The 11724-nt window shown below is 35.3% G+C and overlaps 2 pseudogenes; both read left to right on the forward strand.

The window, feature by feature from the left end:
• Positions 1 to 353: 353 nt before the first annotated feature.
• Positions 354 to 5627, forward strand: LOC107852507 (annotated as a pseudogene).
• Positions 5628 to 5897: 270 nt separating this feature from the next.
• Positions 5898 to 11724, forward strand: part of LOC107852514 — a 33462-nt pseudogene continuing 27635 nt past the window's right edge.

Raw genomic sequence — 11724 nt, forward strand, 5'->3', positions numbered from 1 at the left:
CTCTTTATAGTACTGTTCCTATTCAAGTTATACTTTTTTTGTAAGCAGAGCTTTCAGAGTTTTGTGGAACACGAATTTGCTTCCCTTTGCTTTATTGAAAATATTTCCAAGAATTATATCTGTTCCAGATGGATAGATCGGAGATGGTTTAACAAGAACCATTTTAAGTACCCACAAGATCGTTTCATTCTGATATCCAATTTTGCTGTTTGTCTGATTAGAGCAACATGGAATGCATATTTTTTCTTCATGCTTATTAAAAAGAAACATCCAAAAATATTGCACGGTTGGTTGGATCATCAAATATATATGCTTCTGATTACATAAATAACAGATTATCTAATTAAAGTAACATGTCCCTCCTCTACAATATAGACCAAGAACATTGTGTAAGTGAAACTAAAATATTTATGTTGTTGTAAGTAACCAAACACTAACATGATAGGATTATTGAATTGACTAAAATCAAGCTTAATACTAGCACAGTACAAAAAAATGTTATACCAGGAAACTTAAATTTCACATTATCATTTATTTTTAATTAAATCGGTTAAAATAATTCAAAGTAAGCATGCCTAAGACTAGCGTAGTACAAAAAGGGTTATACCAGAGACGTCTGAATATTTCCTCAGGTTTGTTTATGTTGGCCTTGTTGGGGATGATTCTCCAAAGGCTATTTTGCCAAGTGTAGTTGGTCGTCCTCATCAGACTGACACCATGGTTGGAATGAGTAAAAAAGATACCTATGTTGGCGATAAAGCTCTGAAATATCCCATTTGACATGGCATAATAAGAAACTCGAATGATATGGAGAAAATCTGGCATCACTCAATTTACAATGAACTTCGGAGGAGTATGCCGTTCTGACCGCGGCACCACTTAACCCCATGACATATAGAGAGAAAATGGATGAAATCTTCTTGAGACATTCAATAATGGCCAAGTATGTTGAGAGGCAGGTTGTTCTTTTTCTTTTTGCTAATGGTTGTACAACTCCTAAGAAGAAGGTTGGAATTCCACTGTATGCTTGTTCTCTACTATTTTAGTCAGTCAAACAAATTTTGTTTATTATTTTCAATAAGGTAGTGTGTTTGATTCCAGTGATGGTGTGACCCACATTGTCATCATCTATGAGCGACATATACTTCCACATGCTATCTCGTTATTAGTTCTTGGTGGTGGTGATCTTACAAAGTATCTCACCAAGTTTCTTGTGGAGGCTCTTTTTGTGTTTAACGGTTGCGAACTAAATATGTTTCACCATATGAAGGAGACGATGGCTCATGTTGCACTGGATTTTGAATGTGAGATTGAAAAGGGGAATAATTACTCTTAAATCAGTTGAGAAGGGCTTTAAGCTTCCTGATGGACAAATCATCAATGTTGGTGCTCAGCAGTTCTGTTGCCCTGAAGTCCTCTTCAAGCCATCATCGGTTGGAATGGAAGAGGCAAGGATTCATGAAATAACTCAATCATGAGTGTGATGCTGATATTAGGAAGGATTAATTTGCAACCATTGTGCTTAGTGGTGGCTCAACTATGTTTCCTGGTATAGCAGAACTATTGTTTTTTTTTTAAAAAAAAAAAATTAAAGAAATAATATAGAAAGACTTGGAGAGGAAAAAATACTGCAATAGTATTGTCAAAACGAATTATTTTATTAATAACTCAAAACAAATATTTATAGCTAATTTTTTAACTACACTTTAATTTAAATAAGGCTAACTTATTCCTAATTCAAATAACAAAGGAATAACTAATTCCTAACTCTAAGCCACATAGGATTCTATTAATTTTAAACTACTAAAATTATCTACTCCTACTTTATTTCTGAGATATATCTTCAACAAGAATGAATGAACAAGGAAATCACTGCTCTTGCTCTAAGCCGCATGAAGATCAAGATGATTGCACAACCTGAGAGGAATTACAACACTTGGATAGGAGGATCAGTTCTAGCTTTCTTCAGTTTTACTTCTTCCTTAATTTACTTATCAGTCATTCAGTTGATTACATCTCATATTCCCAAATATTCTTGTAATTGTGGACGTCTTCTTGAATAATTTCTTTAAGCTGAAGGATTCAACACAAAATTCTACTTGTTGTGCATATGTGGATACCGAAGGCCGAATATGATGAAAGCAGCCCCGTAGTGGTTCCAAAAAATGATTGTTATTTCAATTTGCAAGAGCAGGTTCTTTCTAATAGTACCTTTCTATTGCACAAATGTTCAACAAAATGTGCAACCTCTTTTCAGTTTTCTCAGGTTAAGAATTCTACACACCCCGTTTGGTTGATGGGGTTCGAAATCCTTATTTATATTTTTTAATGAAAATTTTACACTTATACATTGATACAATCCAAATCAGTGTCAATATCCTAAGGTCTATATCCCAAGGTCGACTCCAAGGGGTCCAAGCCATGACCACCTTAAGGACGCAGGAACATGCATGTTTGGAAGATCCTTTTGGAGCTCTCTCTAGCATAATACCATGTGTGGATTATAGCTTGGCGCACGAGAGGAGCTATATCCGATGATATAATATAAGGGCTTATTGAGCAACATTGTGTTTGGTTGATAGCCTCGCCTAGGAGGTGCATTGCTAAAAGTGTCAATTGGGTTGCTTTTTCATATTGAGTCACTTTTGGGCCCATGTTGTGATAAATAGACCATGAATATAAATAATAATTAAAAAAATTATATAAATACACAACTTATGTTTTCAATATTACAAAAAATCCCAACTCCCTAAACATATTACAAAAATTTCAACATATACACAAAATGCTATGTATATGTCGGCTATGTTATGTATATTAATAGGGAGAGAGAGTAAAGTAATTAAAAAAGTGAGAGTGTAATTACTTCCAAAAGGGTTGGTATTTATGTTATTTATACATAATTAAAAAAATTAGGATTTCCCATTTCTTAGGCTTAATTATTGAATGATGATGAGCGATACACTTGTGAGTGTTTTTAAGCTTGTTGGGAGCTTATTGAGTTGTTGAAAAACGTGGGTTGCAAGTGGATTAATTTCACTCGGGGTCTTCTTAAGAGATTTGGTGCTTGTAGAATTTATTGGGGTTTTTGAATTTAATTTACCCATTAGTTTCATTGAATTTTTCATCTTTGCGTCATTCTATCTAGTACGCATTTTCTTGTCTTGTTATCTTAGCTTGTTCTTATAATTTTCGTAGTTTATTCTTCATTTTTTTGTATTTTGGTTTTTATCACGCTTGCCAACCCCCAACTTATGCAGTAGATCTGCCTATCTAGTTTGGCCAGATGGGGGATTTTGAACCCCACTTTCTTTGTATTAATTTATGTGATAATTTTCATTCTTCAAAATTCAAATTTCTTAATTTTTACTAGGTCTTCGAGCATAAAATCTTTCAAATTTTTCAAAATAGAAACTTACATCACTTTCTTTGTATCAATTTATGTGGCATTTTTTATTTTTCGAGATCTAAATTTCTTTATTTTAGTTTGACCATGTCTTCGGACTTAGAATCTTTTAAACTTAGAAACATAGTTGGAAACTAAGTACTATAAGTTACACCTTTGTGGCGGGGTCCTTCCCCGAACCCTGCGCATAACGGGAGCCTTAGTACACCAGACTGCCTTTATTTTTTTAAAGTACTATAAGCTACAATAGTTAATAATTTGAAGTAGTTAAAATGCATATAGGAAAAAGTTATGGTAAAAAAAACAAGTTTGACTCTCAAAATTTAAACAATAGCAAGAATTTATTTTTGTACAGTGACCAAGCATAAATATGATCTATTGAATTGATGCACGGCTATTTAACCAAATCACATAAATAATGACTGAATGGAGTAAAATTTCATAAACTATCACCCACCTATTTCATACCTAAATTATTGTTGTTCTTATTATCCCTGAACTATAAGTTTATATCCCTAGACTAAATACCCCGGATTAAATATGAAGCAAGATATTTGGGATAACTTATTGAGGTGGGAGATTAAAAAAATCATTAAAATAAGTCCACTTGACACAATGTTAATGTTAGATTAGGGGGATCCTGCGTACATCTAGTAGGTAATTTAGACATGAGACTTGTAAACGAATATACTCATGGAAGGACTTTTAACCTATTCACTCAAAAATAATTTACATGTATTGCCACTTGAAACTTTTCAAAGGAGATTTTGGAGTGTGATGTTCTGGTAGTATGTGATATTCCTCTAGAAGGATATTTTAATATGAATTTATGGTAGTTCAAGAGAATTTTATGAATGTCGAGATAGGTTAAACAAAAACTCGTTGACAGTTTAATTTTTTCCCCAAATATTTCTCTAAATAAGTTATATTCTTTAAACTGATTTGAAGGAGTATTCTCTTTTGAAACTATTTTTTTGGGTATAAATTATTGAATTAATTTTTCTTAATAATCAATGAGGCGTTGCTCAAAGGAAGAAAATGTCAAATAAAATAGTCAGATAGATAATTCAAAAAGGCCAATTTACACATCGTCCCATTTTTAGGCCGTCATTCATATTTTGTCCCTATTTTAGAAAATTATGCAAATATGAGCCTTAAAACTTGAGATACCGATAAAAAAGGAAAAATTTTTAGAAATAGCAATTCTATAACCTTAATTATAACTTTTATAACAACAGTTTTATAATTATGAAAATAGCAAATTGTATTTGTATTTAAGTAAAATGTTGCTATATAAATACATATATAAATATATATGTATTACTCATAAATACATATGCACAATTGAAAAATACATATTTTTCTATTACTATGAAGTGGGTAAAATATTGCTACTTTTGCTATAAGTTGTAATTTTGAAAAAGTATTACTATTTATTGTAATTATAGTTTTAAGAATGCTAGTTTTTGTAATTTTTCCTAAAAAAAAATACTTGAGGTATTATTGGCCAGTTTCATACCTCCAACTATTAATAAAAAAAAATTATAATTTATGTGTATTTTTGACCACCAGCCTTACAATTTACCTTCCAAATAACATTTGACTAAGTCTACTGTCTGTTTTTTCAGTTTTCATAGATGAACTATTAAACTGTTGTCTAACCTTTGAATAACTTGCAAAATTTTAGATAATAATCTAACCATTTTTATATGAATTTCAATTAAATAAAGAACAATAATTTTAGATTGTGATCTAAAAAACTCATAAATTGGAAAAGAAAATGAAAAAAAGTGCCATTTACTAAATAGTAGTCCAAAGAGAAATAGGGGATGGAAATTTCTCATTCAAATTAGCGAAAAAAAGGTCCAAAATGAAAATTCGGAATGCACTAAATATGATTACTGAACCAACATTAGGATTGTCTCCATGAAGGTAAGCATCAATTTATGTGCTATGTATTTGTTATTAGTGGTTTTGCTATACTATTTGAAGATGTAACTATATTTTGTGGTTTTTGAGTAGTCAATTTGTGATTTCATGATCCAAAATGTTGTTGAACATGTTATGAAAATCTTTACTCTATCGTTTTTGAATTCCACGTTAGAATTCCTGGTTCCGTACTGTGACAAATGGAAACTATAATCACTTGCAAAGTGATTATAAAAGCGAAAGTCAGACTGATGGAATTATTGATTGCTACGATATCTATTCATTGGATTAATCTTAGTCTAGCATCAACTGTGGGAAGGGAAATTGGGTACTCCTTTTAAGGTCTTGGGTAATACTCGCTTCTTGAGTTGAGTTAGTTCCAACCCCCAAGGTCTATTTCTTATAAGGGGAAATTCATCAAAAAGGATTTGTAAGATTAACTTTTTTAATGTGATTTGATGTGCTTAAGAAAGGAAAAAAATAAGCATGCTACAAAGTTTTCTTATTATTTTGGAAAATGACATCAGTAGAGTTTTCTTATTATTTTGGACTCAGTTCATGAATGCTGTCTCAAAGTTGTGCAAATTATTTTTCCGTATTACCATAAATATCACTTTTCAGGTCTGTCTGCTCCATGTTGTTCTTGCTTTCTTAAGTTTAGTTATTCTGATTATGCTGCCATTATATATCAATGTATGGATTCGTGGGTTTAGGAATACTATTTTTGCAGCTAACTTGTATCATGGTGAAAAGTTCACTGATTTATACTTAAACCATACTTCCAAAATAAACATTTGAAGTACTTACAAGATGGCTGATGAGATGGATATTCGAAAACTTGTTACTGACAACGGAACTGGAATGACCAAGGTTGAAATTAACTCGTTGCAATTTCAGCTCCATTCATGGTCACATAGTAATAAATAATAATTATTATTATTGTTGTTTGTTTCTCTAGGTTGGCTTTGCTGGGGAGGATTCTCCAAGGGTTGTTTTCGAAAGTATTGTTGGCCGTCCTCGTCACACTGGTGTCATAGTTGGAATGGGACAAAGAGATGACTATGTTGGTGATGAAGCTGAGTCTAAAAGAGGTGTTCTGACTCTGAAATATCCCATTGAACATGACTTAGTAAGAAACTGGGATGATAAGGAGATACTCTGGCATCACATATTTTACAATGAACTTCGTGTTGCCCCGAGGAGTATCCCGTGCTGCTGATTGAGTCACCATTTAACCCACGGTTAATCGAGAGAAAATGGCACAAATCATTTTTGAAACATTCAATATTCCAGTCATGTATGTTGCAAACAAGGCTGTGCTTTCTCTTTTTGCTAATGGTTGTACAACTGGTAAGAAGCAGATTGGAATTGCCAGCACAAGCTGACTGCTTTACTCAGTCACACTAATATCATTTGATGTTCTTCAACAAGATATTGTGCTTGATACCGGTGATGATGTGACCCACGTCATTCCCATCTATGAGGGTCATGCACTTCCCCATGCTATCTCATAGTTGGTTCTTGGTGGTCCTGATCTAACAAATTATCTCATAAATTTTCTCATGGAGCTCCTGTTGTATTTAACGGTGGCGGATGAAGTATGATTCATCATATGAAGGAGACAACTGCTTATGTTGCAGTGGGTTTTGAACAGGAGATTGAGAAGGCAAAAAATTGCTCCAAATCAGTTGAGCAGGGCTTTGAGCTTCTTGATGTCCGAGTCATCAATGTTGGTGCTCAGAGGTTCTGTTGCCCTGAAGTCCTCTTCAAGCCATCATCGGTTGGAAAGGAAGCGACAGGGATTCATGAACTGACCTACAACTCAATCATGAGATGTGATGCTGATATTAGGAAAGATTTATTTACAACCATTGTGCTTAGTGGTGGCTCAACTATGTTTCCTGGCATGGCAAAACATGTGAGCAAGGACATCACTTCTCTTGCTTTGAGCCACACAAAGATCAAAGTGATTGCACCACCTGAGAGGACGTACAGCACCTTGACAGGAGGATCAATTCTCGCTTCCCTCAGTCATTTCCTACAAGTTAGTTTATCTTTGCTTTATTTTACTAATCAGTCATTCAATTATGTATGTCCTATTGCCATCATTCAATTATTTTACCAATCAGTCATTCAATTCTAAGACTGGCTCATTCGAAAACTTAAACTGAACTATTCTAGATCAACTGAGGTGACTTTTTGGGATATTATGATCGGGTAATTTTTGTATACCTGTCTGGCTATGATGGAACTATCGATTAGGGTAGACAGTAAAAAGGGTTCAACAAGAATTTCAGGATTGACACTAAAATCTACTGCTATATAGGGAGTCACGAAGGAAAGTGTGGCTCTGGGATCTAATAATGCATACAATGAAGGTGAAAGACTTGTAACGTATCAGTAACCACATAAGGAGAACTCTCATGACCCTGACGAGTTTAAAGTGCATAGAGTCGATTCTGAAACTGTCCCTTGGTGGCACTGGAGGTGGCACTTTGCTGAGTCGGGCGGCCAACTAGAACTGATGAGGAGTTAATCTGGCCCTATTGATGATTATTCCAACCCTTCCACATACCTGCTAGGCAATACATTATCCTGTGGCCTGACTTTCCACATCCAAAACACGTATTACTTTCGACCATGCACTAATCCTTGTGGTTTTTACCACGTCTCTTGTAGACTATGTTGGTGCGACCACTGTTCATACTACCCCAGGACTTAGAGCCTGGCTCTGTATCACGAGTATCCTGAACTTAGGTATTGGAGCAGAAGATGGGGCTGGAAATAAAAACTTCTAGCAAGGCTTAGAATGGTTCCCACCATCTAATCTTGGCTAAGAGAAATTGGAACTGCTAGTCCCAGCCCTCTTATTCTCCCTTTCCTTCTCCTTAACCCTCTCTTCCTTAATCTGTTGATCATGAACCATCAATCTAGAGTGGTCCTTCTCCTTAATCACACATCGCCATTCTGTATTCCTTGACTACATCCTTTGAAACCCTAGACACAAACTTGCTCATTCGAGCCCTAAAATCAACCATATTCGGAGCATACCTCATTAATTGAGAAAATTTGAGTAAATACTTCGTAACACTCATATTTCCCTGCTTCAAGTTGATAAACTCTTGCACCTTAGCTTCTCTCAACTCCAGTGAGAAAAGCCTATCCAGAAAAGCGATAGCAAACTCATCCCACTTTACCGGCCCTGCATCAATACCTCTTTCTTCCTTTTACTGCTTAAATCAAGTATAAGCCACACTTTGCATTTGGAAAGCAGCTAAATCATCACTTTCACTCGAAGGTACACCTATAATGTTAGTCAATTTCTAAACACTGCCTAGGAAATCCTATGTATCCTCTTAAACTCAGACCCAAAGAACGCCCGAGGATTCATTCGAGTGAAATTTCAGATTCTAGTTGCCGTCTTATTCACTAATGGGTTAGCTGTGTCAACAACCTTCTGGTTATTCTAGGCAGCCATAGATTTGGCTAGTGCTGTGAAAGCATCCCTAAATTCGGCATTTGGGAACTTCTCATTTAGTGGATTTTCCCAAATCGGTGGGGGTATTGGATGATCCCCATTCCTTCTTCCGTACGACCTTCCGAGAGATATTTTCTATAAATGGATAGAGGACGTGTTAGATGAAGAATTTTAATGGAGCTTATACTCCATCGCATGACATGAACAATGATAGAAGTGAAACATTACTACAATATTTCATATCCTTTTGCCCATAAGTGTGGCACGCTTCATACCCATGAACAAGACTCTACATAACGTGACTTTCAGACACTCTAGTACACTTTAAATTGTGTGCTCTGATACCAAGTCTGTCATGACCCGGGAGCATAAGTGACCCCGAGCTAACCCATGGTTTGGCAGGTACTATAAATACTGATAGAAAAGTAACAGGCACTGGGTGAAAGCTAGCTGAAATAAACTGATAATGAAAAATGATAAAGTAAATATTATTATGGTCTGAAATACTCAATTAGATTGAAAAATCTAAATATTTGTCTGACTGTCTGAAAGCCTGTAACTACAATGAGTTGCTGGGATAAACCCCCTAACTAACTCCACTAAACTGAAATATTGAAAATAAATAATTAATAACTAGAACCCGACTGATGAGGACTCACCAAGACTGTATCTGAGTGATACTGAAGTGAACTATGCATGGTCCGGGTACTAGGCATCCAAACCTATATTATGAGATAATATAACGCAAAGAAAGTATGCGATCAGTACATTGAATGTATTAAGTATGCAAGATAGGAAACTAATTAACATATAAGAATTGAACATGAATGCATAAACATATAAACTAAATAAAATACCAAGTATAAGCATAAACTGAATAAATTGAATAACTGAATACAAGGTCATGCATATCTAGACTGATACATGAATTGGATACATAAACTAAAATTGAACTGGAGACTGTGGGAGTTAACCACAACCGACATACCCCAATCTACGTAAAACCAGGGTCTAATTTGTAACCCTAGTTGGAAGGGTTATATTACCTTGCCAAGGGTACCAACACTGGCTTGCATGGATCCACTTATCTGGTGTCCCAAAGGACAAGGATGTCATGCATGTACTGAAGGGGAACCTTTATAATCCTATGGTGGTAACATATTTTTGGAACTTAGGAACTGCTACTAATGGTCTTATGCCTAACTGACAGGGGAGTTGTCATCCCTGTGTTCACTCGGTGTTAAGTATTACTCCCGACTAAAAGACACTAAAGTATAAACTGAAACATAAGATGATAAATGATATGCTCAAGTTATGGCATTCTAAAAATAACAATACATGTACAATGTGAATTGCTCAGTAACATGTCAGCTAACATATGCATGAGTTCCTAGGTATCGGGTGTTCATAACCCACCAGCTTTGACTAATGCGATAGATCATGATAATATTTAAGACTGATCATAGTATGGAAAGTCATGAATAATACTCAGTATTTTAATAATTAATCATGATATGGAAACTCACAAATCATCAAACATATGGATACATAATTTTATAAGGGAAATATATTATCATGGTTCATAAATAAAACAAAAAGAGAGAGAGTTGATGAAACTCATATTTAACTTGGAACCCAATGCAAGGGAAAAAGGGATTTACTTGAGAGTGAAGGTATGTTTTGGGACTCAATGGGTGGAAGGAACCCATTGATGAAACCCACCTACCTAAAGGAAAATAGCTTTGAGAATTTCTTGGAATTGAGCTTGAAGAACCCTAGTTGCGTTAGAGAAAAGAGAAAAATTGCTCCTTTTTGGTTACTTTGGGTGGAATTACGACTTAATCATGAATTTGGGGATTTGGGGTCTTTTATACCACCCTTTGGGTAGCCCAAACAACGTGGGTTTGTCTTTTAAAAGAGTGGGAAAAGACTTAAAAGTCCTTCAGAAATCATGCAGGTAACTTCTCTCCCAGTAGTTACAACTCACCTCCAACTCATTACGAATGGTCATGAGTCGTGGTCTGAGTAGTAACTTAAAATCCTAAGGTTTGGTTCCTTTCTGTTATGCCTATGACTCCCTCCTAATGACTTATCACCGACTGATCATAGGTCATTAGGTAAAGTCATAGTCTAGGATTGGGTTTTTGTATATACACTATTATGATAAAGAGTCCCTTCTAACGACTCATTGTCACTGGTTATGAGTTGTAGGGCGGGGTCGTTATTACTAGACTAAAATTGAGGCTCCTTACTATTGTGAGGACGACTCCTCATAATGGCTCGTTACATCTGGTAACGGGTCATCACATGAGTTATAGCCATTGGTAGATGACTGATACTGAAGGAAAAATTTCCATAACTTTTTACCATGATATTGGATTGAGGCTAGACTTGTGGCGTTGAAAAACTAAATTAATGACCTATCTTTTATGGGGTCTAGAGCTTGAAAACTTAGGGGTATTAAAGTACCCCAGGAATGGTCATCAATGGGAGACAAGGATATGTTTGGGGAACAATTTTTAAGCTTTTAAGAGCTCAACTCCATGTGTGGAGGATAACTTAGAGCTGGAAGATGAATTCATCCCAAGACCTCAACAAGGAAGAAAGCTCGAGGAATGCAAACACTCCTATGATATTGAAAAATTTAGATATATTAAAAGTCATCTAACTAATATTTAAATAGTGTTTTATAGTTCCAAAAGCATACAATAAGGACCAAGGGGCCTTGGAGGGGTCAAAGGAGTGTAAAATGGGGCTAGAAAGTCCCTCAGAGGTGACCTACACCCCATCTGCATCCCAGGTGCATCCAAGGTTCACCTGACCTACTTTATCAGATCAAAATAATAGAGTATGCTACCAAGATACTCGCAAGGTGCGCCTCATCTGCTTAAGCAGATGCCAAAGCGGGCTG

The sequence above is a fragment of the Capsicum annuum genome, chromosome 4 (genome assembly GCF_002878395.1).
Source record: "Capsicum annuum cultivar UCD-10X-F1 chromosome 4, UCD10Xv1.1, whole genome shotgun sequence".
In the NCBI taxonomy this organism is placed as follows: Eukaryota; Viridiplantae; Streptophyta; class Magnoliopsida; order Solanales; family Solanaceae; genus Capsicum; species Capsicum annuum.